At 36.7% G+C, this 17727-nt stretch overlaps 1 long non-coding RNA gene across 2 annotated transcripts in view; it reads left to right on the top strand.

Moving 5' to 3' along the window:
- LOC150011507 (uncharacterized) overlaps positions 1-17727 on the top strand; it is an 82886-nt gene that overhangs the window by 19368 nt on the left and 45791 nt on the right. Inside the window, exons 3-4 of one of the 2 annotated variants that reach the window (XR_016510659.1) lie at positions 13807-13970; positions 14814-14909. This is a non-coding gene — a long non-coding RNA (uncharacterized LOC150011507). Of the gene's footprint in view, positions 1-13806; positions 13971-14813; positions 14910-17727 lie in introns of those variants that run through there. The other variant, XR_016510660.1, reaches the window with a different exon arrangement.

The following is a 17727-nucleotide window of genomic DNA, read 5'->3' as shown; positions in this document are numbered from 1 at the left end:
TCCTTCTCTGATGTGCCCTGACTGGAAGATCGAACCAGCGACACTTAGCTCGCAGGCCGACGCTCAATCCACTGAGCCAAACCAGCCAGGGTGAGGGAGCTCAGTGAGGAAAAGAAATGCAACAAGAGAGGAAGCTGGTGTGAAGGGGACTGTATTTCCTATGAACAAGAATTATCTTTACATAATCACAGTACAGTTTTCAAATTGAGGAAATCAATATTGCTAGAATACTTTCAGCTATAGACCATGTTCTATTTTGTCAATGTATTCAATAATGAACTTTATAGCTTTCTCTCTTCTGTACAGGATTTCATCCAGGATCATGTATTACATTTAATTACCACTTCTCTTCATTTCGCTTTAATCTGAAACAGGCCTTCAGCCTTCCACAGTCTTTCATGGTGTTGATATTGCTGTTTTACTGATGTTCATTTTTATGGACTAGTCCTCTACTTGGTCTTGTCTGATGTTTCCTCATGATGAGATGCAGGTTACACATCATCATTACATAAGTGCTGTCATGTCCTTCTCAAGGTATTCCATCCATGACGGACACATCACGTCCATCTGCTCTCACTGACAATTTAATTTTGGGTATATGGTTAAAGTGTAGTCTTTTTTCTCACCTATACATTTTACTGGCTCTCCCTTTGTGACTAATACACAATCTATGACTAATACACAATCTACTTTTTAAACCAGTGTTTTCACCATGTCAGGACCATCATAGATTTAATTTTTTCATAAGTATGTAATAATTCCTGCCATATTTGTTACAAAAAATATAATATATCCACGTACAACAATGATATATACTAGTAAGCTAATAGAATATAATGATTGAGACTATAGACTCTTGAGTTAGATGCCTTAGGTTTGGACCCTGTTCTACCACTTTCCTGCTGGAAATTTTTGGTAAGTTACTTTACCTCCCTGTGCTTCAATTTTATCATCTATAAAATTTTCAGGATAAAAATACTGTCACAGCTTATGGTGTTGTTGCAGGATTAAATGAGTTGATAATATGTGCCTGACACATAGTAAGCACACGATAAATGTAGGCTTTTATATATGATAGATATTTTATATATAATATATACTTTTTTCAGGGTACTCTTTTCAAAAATACAGGATAGTAAGTAAAAATCCAAATAGCGAGGTAACAGTTTTAGATAGAGCTGCTCTTCTTCCACTACCAGATCCAAAAAGAAACTTAGCTGATGTAATTTTTAAAAATCCCTAATGTAAGTGCTTTGACTTTCTTATTCATTTCTTGAACAAATTTGCAACAAGCTCCTACAATGTGCCAAGCACAGATGTAAGGTATGAGATATACAGTAATGAACCAGACAGCTCTCATGGATATTATATTCTAGGACATAGATGAAACCCAATTAGGATATAAATTAAGATAATTTCAAGTAGTACAAAGTGCTCTGAGGAATACAAAAGAGGCCCATACAATACAGAGAAACAGGTGTGGCAATAAGGATGACTTGGTCAGGGAAGGCCTTTTGGTGACACATATTTTAATGTCTCTTCATTGCTAATCTAACAAAAATGTTTATAGACTTATGATTTGAAATGAAACAACGTGGAACAAATCTTTTCCAATACATTAAGCTCTCTATAAACAAGATAGTACCACAGCTATATGTTTTCAGGATTGCAGAACATGTATCAGTTAAGCTGATGTTGAATAATGCTCTTCTTAATTGAAAATCTGCCCCTTAATCATCTTCTCTTCTTAATTAAGTTAGTGATGGTGTTATTACATAGTTTTATTTAGACACTAGTTGCATAAATCCTTCTTCCTTCCCTCAATATATTTTCCATCCTAGCTTTTATGGATGCAAGTTGTCCTTTCAAATATGCTTCATAGTGTCCAAAAGGAAAAATCTGAAACTTACCTCATAGCATACAGCATCATTCCTTAATTTATCCAGTCTCTCATTTGCCTCCTCCAGGGCTGTGTGGACCCCAAAGATTGTAACATCCCAGATTATTCTGTGTGCCTTGTAAGATCTTACACAGGGTTTTTCCTGTGACCCCCTTGGACATGAGGTATTCTGGGCTTGAAAGTCAGAGAGTCTTCACTTGAAACTAGGATGTGCCACTTAGCACCCGTGTGAATTAGGGAGGGTTGTTAATCTCTCCAAACCTCATCTCTAAAATGTAGAGTTATTGTGAGGTTTGGATGAAACTAAGTGAGATTACGTATGTGAAAGCCTAACACAGTGTTAGGGAGGAGGGGGAGTCTCCCCTCTTTTCCGTTAGTTATTGTAGTTGGTCTAATAAATTGACAGAGGCGGATTAACAAGAGAAAATAACTGAATTTAATTATGTATATGCATATGGTAGTTCCATAAGAATATGGGACCCAAGGACAAATTGGGCAGTTGAGGCTCATATGCCATCTTAAGCTAAGTGGTTTGGACTTGAAAGGGAGGGTGGCAATTCACAAGTACATGAGAAAGAGGAAATGTCTGGGAAACAAATTCTTACCTGGCCACCTAGAAATGATGGGCACCCGAGGGAAGACCAAGCAGACTTTGCTAGGTTCCTCCCTATCACATGCAACTTACATTAAACCACAGTTATCTATGGTGATAGCTCCTTTCCTGGAGCAGATCCTCTATCTAAATTCTTTTAGACAGGAGAAGGTCAAAGGTTCTTTCTGCATCTTTTGTTTCTTAAAAATAATCAGTTTAAAATAATCCCTATCCCAATAAAGGCATATTTTGGGGTGGCACACTATGCTCCCCCTCAGTATGTTGCCTGGAGTGCAGGTGCTCATGAAATATGAAGTCCTCCTCCTGCACTCATATGTCTGGTAACCTGTGTGGAGCTAATGAGTCTCTCCAAGGAGGCCCTGCAACTGGCCCAACTCCTATCAGGACAGAGGTTTGTTTTGTTTTTTTTAAATTTATCCTAGGAGGACAGCAAATACCTGGATGATGAGGTAGTTTCCAAAGCTACCTCAACAGGCTGATCCAGGATTTTTAACCTCTGAACCATAGATCCTAAAGCACAGGAACCCTGTGGCGGGGGCGGGGGGAGGGGGGCACTGCCTGGAGAAAGCTGGGAGGTGTAGAGGCATGAAAAGCAAGCTTTGTCCATTCTGATTTGCGTGATCTGTGTGCTGGTTGGCACACAGACGTTCTTGTCCTTTCTAGGTCTGCTCCATAGGAGTTCTGCTCCTAGTTCTTGATGAAGTATTTATATAGCATTGCCATTTCATTTCTAACATGTTAGAATTTAGTGATTTCATCATAATTCCTAGTTCACAGCTGCATACCTGTCAGTTGCATACCTTTTAGTGACTAAAACTTAATAAGACATCATGAGATACGGTGGCCATTTGCAAAGTATGTATGGTAGCCTAAGGCAGTAGCTAGAATGATGTTGTTGTTGTTGCTAAAATGAGATGTTTAGTTCTGATTACAAAAACAGCATTCTCAAAACTAGTGAAGTTAGATATGTCAGCGTAAGAAACATTCAAACCTATGGAGAATTTTTATGAGTTTTTTTGAGCCAAATTGATGACATACACTGGGAAGCAAGATCTCAAATGTTCCATAGAATAACAGTTTTGCAGCTTCTTTTATGCATCTAAAATTAAGGAGGAACTGTACATGAGGGTGGGAACACAAGGCAGAAATTGGATTACAGGCTAGTTAACAAGACCGTGTGCTCTCTTGATGGTTAACACCCTTGAAGGGGCACTAATTATTTCTGGCATTTTGAAGGTGTGTTAACCTAGATGCACAAGAAGAATGGACAGGGTTGACATAAACACCTTTCACTAAAGAAGTTATAGGCCTGGAGCATGACTACCCACAATTACCTGCCCAGTTAGGAATTTATGATCAGATCACCCTGTGAGGTTATCTTCCATAGAACCCCGTTTTTTTCTTCCACAGAAAACAAGTGATGACATAGTATTCCAGAACCATATTTCAGAACTTCTGCTTCAGAATCTCCTGGTTGCTTGTTAGCTATGCTAGGTCACGGGCCCTCCAGGAGCACCAACTCCGAATCCCTGAAGGTGGGACCCAGAATGGGCATTTAATGAACTTCACGTGCAACTCTGCAGGCAGACTAAAGTCCCATAACTAAGCTTCTGACCACATATTTAATTTTTCTTTCCCTTCAACTACTAACTTATTTTCATCCAAAAATAGAAAAGCAGTGAAGATTCTGAAAAAGTCCGTTTTATAAAATGATTTGCAAGTTTCTGTAGAACAATGTGCAAATTTCTAGTGAATTATTGATTTGCCAGATAAAACGCTTTCTACAATGGGGGGGGGGGGAGTGAGTACAAAGTGCAAAAAAAAAAAAAAACATTGATCAACTAGGATATTAGGTGCAATTTACATACACGTGCAAATAAACCCCTCCCCACCCTCTTCATATAGAGAAGCAGTGGTTTTAAAGCCCAGCGGGGTGCTCAATGAGATTGCTTGCGTTAGCACTTTTGTTTTGGTTTCAGTTCCCATGTACACACTCCTGTGTTTGTGGAGTTGTGGTAGAGTCCACACTCCACCCTAGTTCCAGGCCTCTGCATTTTACCTCCCCAGCCCTGGTGTTTGTTTTGGGTCTTGTGGTTTTGAAAGAGGTGTGGCAACTAGGGAGGAGAGCCCACAGTGCACAGGCTTATACCTGTACAAGTGGCTTTGTCTCCCTGGATTTAGGACACCAGGTATGATGATTTAGGCATTAGGACTCACTACCCCCCCACCCCCCCCACTGCCACAAATGGTTCACTATGTCTGATTTTTTTTTCCTCAAGCAGAGTTGCATAAAGGAAAGGGCTTAGAAAATGGCCATTGGAGTCAGATAGAACTGACTTCAAAATCTAACCCCACCAATCCAACTATATAACCTTAGATTTCAACTTTCTCATGTGCAAAAAAACAATTTCCTAAAAGGAGAGTAAGGATTAAATGTCCTAATGTATTATATATAAAGTTCATGGCACATAGTAGTCTTAATAAATGGTGTTATAAATATTACTCTTTCACCTAAACATTGAGCATCTATTCAAAAATAAACCTGAGAAAGGAAGAAGGATGAGTGTATCTAACACTGAGGAGTGGTTTTTCTTTTGGAGGGGGAAGGGAATCAGTCTCGTGGTGCTGGTCTCTTAATTAGGATTGGATCTCCATACCCAGGTCCAGGCTCGATGCCAACTAAGTGATGGCTTCCCAGTACTTCCCAGACATTACTGAAGGTCACCCAAGGGTTGCAGAGATGGAGGGAGAAGAAATCTGAGAATCTGAGACAAAGCTCTAAGCAATTGTGCCAAATAGAAAATTTGGCTTTCTGCAATATATACACATTTATTTTTACATAAAAACAATGGTTCCCCCTCCCCAAATCTTCACCTTAAATTGGTACCCTAGGAAGCTGCACCATGTTTACTCTAAAGCCTCGAATACCAGGGGTGAGTGTGTCCACAGTAGTTGGAGAATCAGCGATCTGAAGTATAAAGAACAAAGCCCACATTCTTTCTTAAGGCCTTCGGATCCAAGTGCTATATACTTCTCTAACCTCTGTCCCTTCCAAACACTTCCCAAACATATATGGTCCTTCACTGCCTGTGCCTTTATTCCTGCAGTTTCCCTGTGCCTGAAATGAAGGGTCTTCCTTCCAACCACCGTCTTTCCTGCTTCCCCCACACACCAACTCTACCTCCCAGATCCAGCTGAAAAGACAATTCTGAGAAGCCTTCCCTAGTTCCTCTTGGCAGGTGACAAGGCTCCTCCACCCAGCGAGCTTTTGGCACAAATAGTAGTAACTCTTCTATTGTTCGCCAAGAAGATGGACCCAGCTTTATTCATCTTTGGATCCCCTAGTGCAGGGAGTACTTAGTAAGTACTCAATAAATAATTGTGGACTTGATTGACTAATGAAAGGAAGACAGTTGGAAAAGGACCTGTTTTAAAAAGACTTTTCCTTACACCCAGTTTCTTTCTTTGGGCAAAGCAGATAGAATGAGCCCAGCATTTTAGAGAGAGATATTCTGCATGATGTTAGTTCATGTGCATTAATGTGGCCCTGTTACAAACAAAAGGGCTTTGCATTAATTATATGACTTTATTATACTTCCTTCTCACATTATGTATTTTTAGGGAAAGACAACTTTTAAAGTTTTTTTAAAATTTCCAGGTGAAGCTAATGTCTTAAAAGTGAGATAAGAGATGATTTGTCAAAACTGGTTCATTTTTGTCTTCATGTTTTTAGTTTGTTGGATCAGGCTAAATTCATTCCTCCAGTAATTATTCTCAATTTATTCACCTTTAAATAGATAAGTTTCCATATGCCAAGGTTATAGGTTTGATCCCCATTCAGGGCACATGCAAGAATCAATCAATGAAGGTATAAATAACTGGAATAACAAATCAATGTCTCTCTCCTTTCTTCTCTCTTTAAAATAAATAAATAAAATTTAAAAAAATTTTTAAAAATATATAAATGATGATGTGAAAAACACACACATGTACATGTGGACACACAGCTGTTGAGAGAGGAAAGAAGTGAAACCATTGTGATAATCCACTGCTCTGGAAATCTTGCTATATTTAGCTTTATATAGACACTGAAAATTATTGGATGCAGCAGTTCAGTTCCTTTAATTGCAGATACTAGAAATAAAAATCAGCCAAAAGAGAAAAGAAGTCTACTCTCTGACTAGTTTTCTCATCAAGTCTGTTACTGCCTTGGAGGTCTGCATTCCATGTTACCTACCAGTCCTTTGTGATCCCATATACTCATGTAGTGCTATCTACTCAATATCTTAAGGAAATACATGAGTTTTAAGTTTATTTTAAGATTTTTATTCCAATTTTTATTTATTCATAGCCTTTAGGGCCTCAATTATTTACTGAGCCCCAGCTGGGTAGCTCAGTTGGTTAGAGTCCCCCCTGATACACCAAGGTTGTGGGTTCAATCCCTGGTCAGGGCACATGCAAGAATACAGTATTCCCTCACCTATTGCGGCTATTATGTTCTAGAGTCCCCCCACGATAGGTGAAAATCCACAAAATAGGAACCTTACATTTATTTTAGAATTTACATTTTTTCCCCTACACAGGTGCACATAAAATTAGTTTATTAAAGACTACATTTTGAAGCCAGCCATTTTGATCCAATATTTAAATAACAAGCTGTTTAATATTAAAGCAGAAGGTACTGCCACAATGTGACAGAAGTACAGCTTTATCCATAATCCCTCCACACAATTATACATTAAATGCTATTTTTATTTAAGCATGGCACCCCTACTTGTTCTAAAATATGGGATGTGCTACCCCTGAAAAGCAAAGGAGGGGTCTTAGATAGTTTCCTATCTAGCGCTGGTTTAAATTCAAGTGAAGCCATCAATGTCCTTACCAGTAGGGACTGTTTTGACATGTCATTTCACAGTTTTGAGACTAACACCCCTAATGTTTACCCAAAACCAAGAAAAGGGGTGGGATTAGGGGTGTGTGTTCAGCCAGCTTTTAAGTTGAGACTAGAACCCCCTCCTAACGTACGCAGGCTTAGTACTTACGTATATTTTAAGGCTTTATAAACCCTTCCCACACACTTATAAACCATTCCCAGTCCCTTATTAACCTTTCCCACTCCCTTATTAACCTTTTCCACACTTCTATAAACACTAATTATGTTCTTAAACATATTCTACACTCTTAAACCTACGTAACTTTAACAACATATGTATACAGTACTGCAAAATCCTGCAACATAGCGAAAAATCTGTGATAAATAATTAAATATAATATTTTTTAAAATCCTGCGATACAGTGAGGCCGCAATAAGTGAACTGCAATATAGAGAGGGACTACTGTAAACCAATGAATGAATAAATAAGTGGAACAACAAATCAATATTTCTTTCTCTCCCTCCTTCCTCTCTCTCTAAAACCAATAAATAAAAATTTAAAATAAAGAATTATTTATCGAATGTCCATTATGTGTCAGGTCTGTGCATACCGAATGATTTTAGTCCCTAATCTCTAGTAACTGATACTCTAATCAGAGAGAGAGATGTAAAGGCATGCATACAACATAGCTCATTTGTTAAATCCAAGGACCTAGAGCCTTCACTAATTGACCTAATTAGTTTGTGCTTTATCTTTATTAACAAAGTTGTAAGCATATGTCCTTCTCTACAAAACGCAAATTCACTTGAAAATGCATATCTGTATAAGCACTCACACACTGATGTTTATGAAGAAGCAACAAAAAGAATGGGGAATTCAAATGTTAGAAAGTATTTTCTATTGGGACATATACAAGATAAATTATTACTCATGGTATATGCTTAACTTTAAAAGAAGATTACTTTATTTCAGGTAAATACTGTAATAATTATTTCCCACTAAAATGAAGAGTATACTTCTAAATAAAAGAGAACAAGAAAAAAATTAAACCCATGAATATTTCCTCAAAATTTTGATCTTAACCTAACCTTTTGAGTTATCTAATGTTTTCAAAAGTAGACAATGTCAGGCTTTTCAGGGATGTTTTCTGAGGTTACTTATTAGTAAATAGAGAAGGGATTTTGAATAATGTTACTTTCCACTAGGTATGGATCATTTCAAGGTGATTTGGAGTATTTCTGAATTTTAAAAATGGCTTTTCTTTTGTATTAGTGAACATCAAACCTCCACAAACAAAGATCATAGAGGCCTCTGATTGAAAACTGATTAAAGAGAATTCACAATATCTAGAAAGAAAGGTGCAAGATAAATATTATCAAAGTTTTCACTCCTGTAAAAGCAGAGATATAAGCATGCAATAAGTATTAAGGGAGGCTAGTAATCTACCTAGAAAATCAAGGGGAAAATAACCACAGAAATGGTATAAGGTTATCACACACAAGAAGTATGCAGCTGGAGGTTTTGCTTCCAGGAACCTTAGATTGCGAATGTTCCAGGAAGACAATCAAAATTCTTTTATGAGATCTAATTTCCCTGGAGAAAAATAGTGCTAGTGTGGTTTAGCATGTATACTTTTGCACCTTTACAAAAAAATATTATCTGCAGAAAGATTATTTATTTATTGAAACTGTAATTCAGGCTTGACTTAAAAAATGAATGTATTAATACCAATTCTTATTGTGGCTGACCACACTTGGGTTAGAATGAGGCATTCATATTCACACTTCTGGTTTTTTAAAGGAAATAGGAAGCTTTAATTATAGTAATGAAGTATTCCATTTCAAACCTATATTTAAAGTTCTAACTATTAGTAAAGTGGAACTGTGACCTCAGAAGGCAAACCGCCAATAAATGAAATCTCCAGTAAGTTATTGAAGATATTGGGAAATCTTCAATAAGCACTGAATGTACTCTCCTTACAAAATTTACCAAACTTCACTTTATTCTTCAATATTACAATACATTAATTTTTTTGAGGGCACACATGGTGTCCTATTCATGAACAGATTTCTAGTAGCTAACAAATGATCCAGTATATGTTAAGGCCTTAAGAAAATAGTTGTTAAAGGAATACATGGACATCCTTTAACAGGTAATCTAGTGACCAGTGGATATAAGCAGTGCTATGTTATGTGCATGATGTAACACCAAGTTAGGAAAGTTCCCTTTCCTCTAGAAGCCTAGATTTTTATTACTAGTCTGCAAAATTAACGTCAATAGCAAATATTATTGTTGATACACTTTAAACTATACATAGACTGGTTCCAACGATTCAAAGCATTGCAATAGTTCCTTATACATTACAAAGGTGGTGCATTTAACTTTTTCATATGATTCCAAGATAATCTTGGAATATCCTTACACATTCTTTTAAAAAAATGATAATAATTGCAGGTGCCATAGTGTGATTTTTCTGGAATATATCTTTATTTTCTCATTCAATGAATTTTTTAAAAATGTCTTCAAGGCTGTGTCTGAAAAAAGAAGTAAAGAACTATACATTTATGAATTTTATCCTCTGTCCCAGCTGCTGTACTAGATGCTTTATTTAATAATCTTGTGAAGTAGCTATTATATTCCTATTTTAGGGCTAAGGAAATTTATTTATGGGTAAGGAAATCATTATTTATAACCTCTCAAGGAATAGAAAATAATCTGGACTGATGATGTCTAGAACACAACTGTGCTCAATCGTGAAATGTAGTCATACTAGAAGGTCTCTGGAGCAGATGAAATAGATCAAAATACTGTTCCCCAAGGAATAATCACATGTCTCAGCATCCACTGGGATAAACCAATACAGTATTGTTGAGTGTATTCCTGCAGGGTCTTTTTATTTAATTGGAATGGAAGTAGGAAATTTTTTGTCTTGTGAGTGAGGTTGCTAGTGGAGAATAGGTAAGTCAGTTATCGTCAAGGCCAAGCTGCCCTGTTTGGGTCATAGGAAAATGCTGGGGTGCTCCCAGCTCTCCCCGCCACCATTCCCACACTCCTATCCTCTATCCTGCCCAACCTTGCCCAGTCACTTACCCATCACCCTATTGTCTTTTCTTCATAGCACTTATCATTGTATGACATTAGAGTTTGTCTACCACAAATCCCACTTACAATACAATGCTATTAAAAAGGGATGTTGCGTATCTTGTTGTTCTCAGATGTCATCATGCCCAGAATAGTGTCTAGAATATAGGAAGTGCTTAGTAATTATTTGTTGAATGAATGAATACACATAGAGTATTTAGATACTCCAAAATCTGCTTACCTTACTCAGACCTAACAAGGTTCCAGAGAGTTCTGCTGTTAAAGGCATTGCTTTGAGCAAAGTTATAAATTCTCAGGAAAATCAGATTATAAACTAACTGTGCTTTTGGGTAAAGATAACATTAGCCAAGGGGTACCATTAACATTTTATTAAGTACTAACTGTCAGATGAGCAGGTTTTTATCTAATCAAAAACAAAGCTGTGAAGTATGGGGACAAGCTGGTCAGAGTAAGAGTGTGGCTCAGAGCAGGGACTGCGAAGGTGAGGCTCCTGAGGAGCCAGTTTCCTGGGCCCCGGATGTGAGGTGAGGATGTAGGAAGAACTAAATGGCTGAATTTGATGCTTAGTTTTGCCTCAAACTTGACTGTCTTAAGGCTATTTATGCTCACTTCCTTTCCATCGCTTTGTTTTCTCAGCACCTATTAGTAGTCATCTCTGCCATCCAAGAAAGGATGGTCTTTATGTATTTTAGTTTCTCTTCCCAGAAAAAGAGATAATATAGTATCTGTATAAGGCTATCTGAGATCTAAAATTTTTTTCTAATGTCCACCTATAATCTTCTTTCTATAGTTTAAGCTAAAGCTAATTCTTTGTTTGTATTCTATCTAATGGAAAGAGAATGTCTGTTCAGCATTTAATTCATGGAATATCTTCCTATTTTCAGAGACCCTCAAATTCTGTACTCAGTAGGTCATCTGAAAAATAAAAAAAGTTCAGCTTTATTTTCTTAGGGTGATAGAGAGTTTATTAGAAGGACTTCAACCAGTATTTATAAGCCAAATTTAGTCAAACCACTTTGTTTAGACACTTCACCTCAGTTTTCTCCAGTTAAAATATTTCAGGTCTTTAAGCCTCTTCCTATGGGGCCTGTTTCACAAACCTTTAATTAGCTTTGTGGTTCTTCCATAAAGTCATCTCAAGTTTTTTTTTTTCTCCCTAATAATATGAAAACCTTCCAACGAGTAGATTTCTTTAGTCTCTAAATTTTAAACATGCATTCATATCCTTGCAGAAGAATATTGTGTTTCTTTAAATAACTGATGATTTTTACCTATAACTCTATTATGTCAATCAGCTGATGTCAAAATGTGTGTTCTAGACCAAGTGTTCAAAATTCAGTAAAATAAGAAAAATGGAGTGGAAATAGAAAGAATGATTTAAAATGTATTATAGGAATAACTGTATGTGGTTAATCAGGGATAAAGAATTTGAAACTTTAAACATAAACAACCCATAAAAGATAATTTAAAAAATTTTTAAGAGAAAATATAAACAACCCAATAGTTACCAAAAGTCTAGACTTGTACCTTTGTATTAATCTTGTGTTAAAACTCATTTTTTAAAAAATTATTTTTGAGGGAGGATTTTATGTGTAGAAAAGACGATTCAAAACGTTTAAAATTAAAGTTACAAATTCTAAACAGTAGTTTTGTATAAAGGTGTTAAATTCCATTTACAAATAATATTCTATGATTTGTAATACTTTCTGTCATAGTTAAGGGTCATCAATTAATGTTTTCTTTCATTCACAGTTAAAGGAACTCCTTTGAACATCTTAAGCTATATTTACAAATTTAAAATATTCATTTTCTTTTAATACTATAAATGTCTGATTTAATGGATAAAATAGTCCTGGTACCAAATAGACTATAAATCTGTTTTTTTCTCTTTTATTGACTTTATTGGGATGACACTGGTTAAGAAAAGTATACATGTTTTAAGTGGACAATTCCACAATGCATCATCTGTACACTGTATTGCGTGTTCACCACCCAAGTCAAGTCTCCTTCCATCACCATTTATGGCCTCTATACCCTCCTCCACCTCCCACCATCTACCAGATCCCAACCAACTTCCCCCTAGCAGTCAGCACACTATTGTCCATATCCATGAGTTTTTATTCCTTTTCTTCTTTTTTGCTCAATCCCCCATCCCCCACCCAGTTCCCCAATCCCCCTCTTCCTGAAAACTGTCAGCCTGCTCTCTATCTATGAGTGTGTCTCTATTTTGCTCACTAATTAACTTTGTTCATTAGATTCTACATATGACTAAAATCATATGGCATTTTTCTTTCTCTGATTGGCTTTTTTCACTTAGTATAATGTTCTCCAAGTCCATCTATGCTGCTGCAAAGGGTGAGATTGCCTTCTTTTTTATGGCTGAGTAGTATTCCATTGTGTAAATGTACCACAGCATTTTTATCCACTCATCTACTGATGGGCACTTGGGTTGCTTCCATATCTTGACTATTGTAAATAATGCTGCAGTGAACATGAGGATGTATATATCCTTTCAAACTAGTGTTTTCGGTTTCTTTGGATGTGTACCTGGAAGCAGAATCACTGGGTCATAAGGCAGTTCCATTTTTAATTTTTTAAAGAAAGCTCCATACTGCTTTCCACAGTGGCTGCCCCAATCTGCATTCCCACCAGAGGAATACAAGAGGATTCCTTTTTTTCCCCATATTCTCTCCAGTACTTCATGTTTGTTGATTTATCAATGATAGGCATTCTGACAGGTTTGGGGTGATATCTCATTGTGGTTTTAATTTGTATCTTTCTGATGATTAGTGATGTTGAACATCTTTTCATATTGGCCATCTGCATGTCCTCTTTGGAGAAGTGTCTATTCGGGTCTTTTGTCCATTTTTTAATTGGATTGTTTTTTGTTTTTTTCTGGTGTTGAATTTTATAAGTTCTTTACAAATTTTGGGTATTAACCCTGTACCAGATGTAGACCATAAATCTAATAAAATAAACTTCTAAGTACAATGAACTTTAAGATCTCTTAACTATTCTAATATGTATATCAACTTGATAAGATTTCAAATTAAATCACGTCTAAATTAATTACATATTACATGTTTTAAACTACAACTAAAAAGCTGATCTGTTAACTCTAATAGGCCAAATTCCAGGTGCTGAAAGTACCCAAGTTACTAAGGATACATAGATTTCCTAACCCAAAATGTATTAATATCATGAAAAACTTTCTAAATCTTGGAGTTGAAAGATGCTTAGCCACTAAGGAAGTCATTCTGTCATATGTCACAGTTTGGGGGATTACGTCCCCTTGTGATTTTTACATTGTCTTTCAGTTTGCTGAAGCTTCGTGAGGACCAGATGGTGCAAGCTGGATAACATTGGATCCTTGTTGGTGGCACTGAAGTGGCATTCTGGCACACTGAGACCTATTTATAGCCTCTGTCAGAGAGTTCATCATTTAAAACAAATGGTGGTCATTTAGCCACAGATCTTGGAGGTGAGTCATTTTATTACTTAATTTTCAAGTCATATTAGGATCTATTAACACCCACTCTTGAAATTTCCTTATATGATTGGACTTCGTATTTCTTTGGCTTTTGATATATTTAAATACCTTTTTAGTCAAGCCCTTGCATTCTTATCATACACTTTTAGTATTTTAGAACCACCCAACTCTTATAGATATCAAAATAATAATCCATTGAATTCTATCTATGTCTCATGGGTTTCTCTGGTTATTTCATTGTAAGTTGTGAGATCATCAAAGTGCCACCTTACAAATCCCCTTCTAAAAAGTATCCCAAGGTACTATTTGTGGATGGGCAAAAGAATTCAACCACAGAGATTTCATCACAGTATTATTTTTAGTAGAAGCTGACCTAAATGTCAAACAAAGCCTTTTTTGTTATTTAAAAATTTCTTCAGGGCAAAAACCAAGGTTTGTTCATTTTGTGTCTCTTTTCATTTAAAATTTACCTTATGACTTTGCACATAGAAGGTGTTTAACAAATGCTTCTTACCTAAATAGAAAACTAAATAGTCTCTTGAACACTCCTCTGCAGCATTGTGTCACTGGGAGTGGGGTTTAGGAGGACTTTAAATTCTAAAACATCTTCATGATCCATTCCTTAAAATGAATAATTTATGTGTTCTAGGTCTTAGGCCAAGTACTATACAAACTCACAACTCTACTCCTCTCTTTATAACAATAGGGCATGGCCCCTAAGACCCTCTTATATAAAATTCTAGATCTGCTACTTCTCTGTAAGATGCAGTTTTAAAAAGACAAAAAAGAAAAAATAAAGTTTTTGATACCTTTGTCATATTTGACCTTTAATAGGAACAGAGGATGTGAGAAAGAGAGTGGAAACCAGCTGAGAGATACCTCTGCTTTGTTATCAATTAATCATATCAAAATGCTTACATTTTCCAAAGATTGTGCAATAAATGAAGATTTCTTTAGTAATAAAGTAAAATAAGCTTACAAATTATGCTTAAATACTACTATAATGTGTTCTTAACTTTTTTCACTAATCTTCTAAAAGCTCTTGTTGCTCAGTAGTAGGGGTGTGTACACCATTGCAGTTTTTTTAGAGGCTGGGGCTCTGCTGGGCAAAGTGCAGAAATTCATTGTCATTGAAAACTTTACCTATACCACACTAAGAGTGAAACTGGTAGCTCAGAGAATGAAAAGGGGAGTCCAGAAAGTATTCCAAAGCTTCAGTGACAGGCTGTCCTGGCCTTGGGAGCTCTGGTCCCCCACTTGAAATAGGAGTGCTCACAGGTTTGCAAATTCAGTATCTCATCAAAGTCTTCAAGTAGATAGTCAGGAAGTTCTGAGGCAGACAGATAACCAGATAACAATGTGGACTATAAAAGGCGTGTAGATAACATTATTGTCAACATTGAATAAAGGGGTAAGATTTCCTGTGAATAAAAGGTCAGCAGAAGAGGAAGAGAGACAATTGGGAGGAGTCACAGGACTTGACCACTGTCTACAGTGAGAGTCATTACATCCTTGATGGTCATTCTGGAAGGCTTGCTGGAGGAGATGTGGTTTTAGCTGCTGCTTGTCTCAAACACATGTATCATAGAAATTAATACAATACTAAATTATGCCATCCTGCCCCCGCCCCCCAAAAAATCGGGGTAATTTTTAAAGATAAATGAGAAATCAGGAAATATACTTTTGGGATCTCACTGGGAACCTCAACATTGGTGAGTTAACAGCACCTTGGACAATCATCTTAGAATATGGTTGGGGGATGATCCCCAATCCAGCCCCATGCCAATCCTATGGTTTATATACTGCACTCCCATCTCTGTCCCAAGAGCTCCCAGTCTCCCTCCATATACCCTCTGTGCCCCTCCCTCAGTTTCCTATTTGAAATTTAAGAACAGCAGTAGAAAAGGCAAATGACACCTCTTTTAATTCTGGCTCTGCTAGGCTCTCTGAGCCTATTGCATTATAGTTAAAAGAATAATAATGCACACTTCCTAACAATGCTGTCAGAGTGAAATGAGATCATGTCTGGGAAAGGATCAAGCCTAGTTCTCTACTTAATGTGTGATTGAGAGATACACTAGTATATTTTTCAAAATATGAAAATATGGCCAAATAACAAATGAGTTTTGTTGTAGTTTGATTATTTTCCTTCTTTAGTCTTGCAACAGGCCTCCCTTCAGCTCTTTTTCCCTTCTGGATAAGAAAAACTTTAGTCACAATAACCATAATTTAACCTAAACACGGTGTTAAGAGCAATGTACTATACTATTGACCATGAAACTACAGAGATTTTAGATTTATGATCCTCCCCTGTAGCTTTAGCATGTAGGGGCTGATGATATAAGAAATGACCAAACCTGTAGAGAATTTTTATGACTTGATTTTAGCCAAATTAATTACATATGCCAGAGAGCAAGATCTCAAATGCTCCAGGGAATAGCAGTTTTGCAGCTTCCTTTTTGCATTTAAAATTAGGGAGGGGAAGATTGGAGGAAGCAAAGCAGACATTGATCAAATGGTCTCTTAAGGGTTAATGTCCCCTTTGAAGGGTATACTAGCATTTCAAAGGTGTGTTAACTAAGTTGAAGAACAATGGACAGGGTTTGCTTGAAGCCTTTCACTAGAGAAATTATAGTCCTATCCATCACCTGTGTGGCTCAGTTGGTTGGGTGTAGTCCTACAAAGTGAAAGGTTGATGGTTCGATTCCCAGTCAGGGTACATGCCTTAGTTGTGGGTTTGGGGCATGTACAAGAGCTGGTCAATGTTTTCTTTCACATCAGTGCTTCTTCCTGCCTTTTTCTCCCTCCCTTCAACTCTCTCTAAAAATAAATAAATACATTGAAGAACACAAGGAGAAGGAGAAGGAAAAGAAGGAGAAGAAGTTGAAGTTATAGCCCTGGGGAGTGACTACCCACCATGACTTGCCCAATTAGCAATTTGATCAGATCACTCTGTGAGGTTAATTTTTATAGAACCTCTGTTTTTTGCCCACAGGACTTTGGGTCCTAAATAAGATTAAAGAAAGTCTTCTTCCTAAATCAAGCTTCTTCCTTTCCACCCTTATCAATATTTTTTGTACTTTATTTTTATTTTTTATAACTAAATTTTATTGATTATGCTGTGAGAATTGTCCCAGTTTTTCCCCTTTGCCCCCTCCACCCAACAGCCCCCATTCCCTCAGGCAATCCCCACACCATTGTTCATGTCCACAGGTCATGCATATAAGTTCTTTGGCTACTCCATTTCCTATACAGTAATTTACATCCCCATGGCTATTTTGCAACTACCTATTTGTACTTCTTAATCCCCTTACCTCAACACCCATTCCCTCAGACTCTTGTCCAATCTGGCAACCATCAAAATGCTCTCTGTATCCATGATTCTGTCTCTATTCTTCTTGTTTGCTTAGTTTGTTTTTTAGATTCAATTGCTGTTAGATTTGTATATTTTTACCATTTAATTGTTCATAGTTTTGATCTTTTTCTTTTTCTTAAATAAGTCTCTTAACATTTCATATAATAATGGTTTGGTGATGATGAACTCCTTTAGTTTTTTCTTCTCTGGGAAGCTCTTCATCTGCCCTTTGATTCTAAATGGTAGCTTTGTTGGGTAAAGTAATCTTAGCCATAGGGCTCTGTTTTTCATGACTTTAAATATTTCTTGCCAATCCCTTCTTGCCTGCAAAGTTTCTTTCGGGAAATTAGCTGACAGTCTTATGGGAATTTCTCTGTAGGTAACTAACTGCTT

Source organism: Furipterus horrens, unplaced genomic scaffold (genome assembly GCF_987537825.1).
Source record: "Furipterus horrens unplaced genomic scaffold, mFurHor1.1.pri manual_scaffold_4, whole genome shotgun sequence".
NCBI classification, from domain to species: domain Eukaryota; kingdom Metazoa; phylum Chordata; class Mammalia; order Chiroptera; family Furipteridae; genus Furipterus; species Furipterus horrens.
This window is presented reverse-complemented; position numbering and strand designations above follow the sequence as displayed.